A 4,039-nucleotide genomic window follows, 5' to 3' on the forward strand; every position below is an offset into this window, starting at 1 on the left:
TTGTTTCTTTGTTTTTTGGAGGGGAAACTGGGAATGGAGAAATTTACATGTAAATAATAAAAAAAATGAATCATAAATAATAATAATAATAATAATGGGAAAAACTACTTCTAAAAATATTACTTCTAAGAATTAATATTAAACACTTTGTTAGCCAGGATATATAATCATAATAATAATTAAATTGCAGAATGTATACAGTGATTAAGAAAAATTATCATCTTAGAACTATAATTCCATGAATCATTAAAATAATAAAATAGACCACTTCTAAATAATTTTGTGACTCTGCAGTGTTTTATCTTATAACCTAAATAGAGCAGTTCAAGTCAAGGCCAAATTTTCAAGAGTGAAACAGTAGCTTTTCAAATTTCTTTGTACAATACAATTAACTCATATTATTTATTGTTATTTTCAAAAATAAGTAAGATTGGAGATTGCAGACTAAATGTAATAGCAGGGATAGGTAATTAAATAAAAGTTACATAAGCAATTGTACCATCTAACTGAATGTAATGTACTTCAAATATATTTGTCAGACTTACAGCTGATGAATAAAATGAATATCTCATTCATTTAATAAAATAAACTTTGATTTTAGGATAAGTGTCACTTATATTTCCTTAGAGGTATACACTTAGTCATCAAATTTAACTTTCTGTTGGTAAACTGTATAAAATAGCATATTTCCTAATATGTGGTGATCTGTACAAGTCTGGGCATAGTTACAAACACAAATATCTTTCTCTCTTATTGGAAGATATAGGTATTATGTAAATGTTATATCTAGAAATAACAGAGCTGGTAGGATTTGTGTGTATTTTTGAGTAACTCATACTGTTTTTATGATTAAGCTATCTGAAATTTGAAAAAATCATGGGTTTTTTTATTTATGCTCATTGAAATGCAATGTCAAATATTAATGTACTCAATATTTTCAGTAAGATCTTCACACCTCAAGCCTTTTTATCTTTTTAAGAACACTAACCATTACTTCTAATAACACATTATTATACGGAAAAATGATTTTTCAAGACTAATAGATGACATAGATTGGTTGGGTAAAATGTGCTAAATGTGAGGTTAATGCTAGAAATATTTCCTGCTACTCTAAAAGAGATTTAAACTAATGAAATTAATTCATAATTAATTAGGTATCTAATTTTCCTTGTATTAGTCGTAATGAAATATAATTCCCTTTAATACACGAGAAGCTCATTTGTGGAAGAAAATGAGGAATCAATCAAGTAGAAATTAAAATGTCAACATGACTTTGAAGAACATATCTGTCCTGCCATTGCCTTCTTAAATAATGTTGACTTAAGTCCAGGGCTTCTAAAGATGGATGGCCATTCAACGAATTCAGCCTTAATCATCATCTAAAACTGATGTGAAAAGTCAATACAGGATGCTTTATTTGAAGCATAATAAATTTCTGCCTCCATAAATTTAAAAGCATAGTGATCATACACAGTATACACACTAACTATAGTAGAGTAAGGCCAGAATTCATAAACAGGAGCAGATTTGAAATATATGCATGCATGCAGGACTAGAACAGCACACCTTTAAATTACTAAAACTTCAAAGAAGGCAAACAAAGAGAAATAGAAAATACATTGTAGATTGATATAGATTTCTGAGTCAAAGGGTAAAGTGGATTGTGAAACTGAAAATGGTCAGCATCATTGGAGACAGAGAAAAATGATCACTGTATGGAAGATGACTGGGTGCAGGAAGTACAGATTTAAAAAAAAAATTCATATTAATGATACAATTAAATAGACAAATATTAAAACTTGATCACTCAAGAAAATGCATAAATTTCAAAAATAAAGCAAGAAAATATGCAAGAGGTTTTAATCACACAACTGTACATTTTAAAATAAAAGAAAATTTAAAATGATATTTAGATAACTAGATGTTATAGGCAGCATATTTTTGATTACCAGCTTTCTAGAACAAAACTCGAAATATATCAATAGAGCCGGGCGGTGGTGGCGCATGCCTTTAATCCCAGCATTTGGGAGCAGAGGCAGGCGGATTTCTGAGTTCGAGGCCAGCCTGGTCTACAGAGTGAGTTCCAGGACAGCCAGGGCTACACAGAGAAACCCTGTCTTGAACCCCCCCCAAAAAATATCAATAGAATGACCGCATAAATATAAAGATGAAAAAAGGGTCAAAAACTACATTTCTTTGTAGCAGCTGGAAAGTATTCAAAGAAAAACAAAGCAAAAATAAGTAAATAAATACATAAAGCATTTATATTCCCAATAGGAAATCTTTCCCCCAAAACTCTGTAGAATAAGAAGTAAAAATATATCCACACATGTAGATATTACACTAAACCCCCATTCTGTTATAAATATAAATGTGAAAAATTAAAAATGTAGAGAGGTGGTCAATATGCCTGCTTGCCATCCCGTAACCTTTCCTGCCTTCTAGGAAGACTGCTCTAACCAGAAACAATACCAGGCCTCCTGGGAGACCTGCTTTAACCCATGAGATATGGCTCTACCCAGCTCCAAGAAAGCCTGCTCCAGTCCAAGACACCCAGGTCAGTTAACACTAGAGACAAGCAGAGGGTGAAAAGTAAGTATGCCCCACCATGCCACAGGGGCACATGTTCCACTATGTTCATAGCAGTGCTGTTTGTGATGACCAGAAGCTGAAACAACCCAGATGTCCCATAACAGAAGAATGAATATAGAAAATGTGGTTCATTTACACAATGGAATACTACTCACCTATTAAAAACGAGGACATTTTGAATTTTGCAACAAATGAATGGAACTAGAAAATATCCTGAATGAGATAACTCAGACCCAAAAGGACATGCATGCTATGTACTCACTAACAAGTGGATATTAGACAAACAAAAACAAAAAAACAAAAACAAAAAAACAAAAACATAACAGAATATCCAAGATACAGTCCACAGAACTCATAAAGGTCAACAAGCTGAAGGGCCCAAGTAAGGATGCCTCAGTCCCACTTGGTGGGGAGAAGAAAGCAACCACAAGGGGGGGGAAGAGAAAGGGGGACTGGGAGGGAAAGGGAACAGAGAGGCAGGAGAGAGAATTGGGTAGGGGAAAAGGACGGAAGCCCTGAGGTCCAGTAGAAAGAATGGGAACAGGCTACCTCGGAGGTAGTAGTCTGGGGGGACCCTCAAGAATGAAACAGAGACCTTTGAGATGAGAGACTCTCAGGACTCAAAGGGAGGGACCTTAGATGAAATGCCCTACATTGGGGAGAGGGAATTGATAGAGCCCACCTCCAGCAGAAAGACAGGGCATTAAGAGAGGGATGGGGTCAAAATTGTCCCCATAATTATTTCTCCCACAGTCAAAACTCTGACCCATAATTATTTCTGTCTCAAAGAACTGGAAATGGAGAGGAACCTGAGGAAAAGAAGGTCCAGCAACAGGCCCAAAGTGAGATCCAGCTCAAGAGGAGGTTCCAAGATCTGACACTATTATTGAGGCTATGGAGCGCTCACAAAAAGGGACCTAGTGTGACTATACTCTGAAAAACCCAACAAGCAGCTGAAAGAGTCAAATGCAGATATTAGCACCCAACCAATGGACAGAAGCTACTGAACCCTATGATTAAATTAGGAAAAAGCTGGAAGAAGCTAAGGAGGAGGACAACCCTGTAGGAGGACTATCAGTGTCAACTAAACTGGACCCCAGAGATTTCTCAGAAAATGGACCACCAACCAGGCAGCATATACTAGCTGATATGAGGCCCCCAACATATAATACAGCAGAGATCTGCCAGGTCTGGGTTTTATCAGAGAAGGTGCACCTAACCCTCAAGAGACTGTAGGCACCTGGGAATTTAGAGGTCTGATGGGGTGAGAGGTAGTGGATAAAGACACCCTTGTGGAGACAGAGGGCAGGGAAGAGGTATGGGATGTAGAACAGTCAGAGGGTGGACCAGGGGGGGAATAAAATCTGGAGTTTAAAATTAATAAAGAAAGAAAGAAGGAAAGGGAGAAAGAAAGAGAGAGAGAGAGAGAGAGAGAGAGAGAGAGAGA

This window comes from Mastomys coucha, unplaced genomic scaffold, assembly GCF_008632895.1.
Source record: "Mastomys coucha isolate ucsf_1 unplaced genomic scaffold, UCSF_Mcou_1 pScaffold22, whole genome shotgun sequence".
NCBI lineage: Eukaryota > Metazoa > Chordata > Mammalia > Rodentia > Muridae > Mastomys > Mastomys coucha.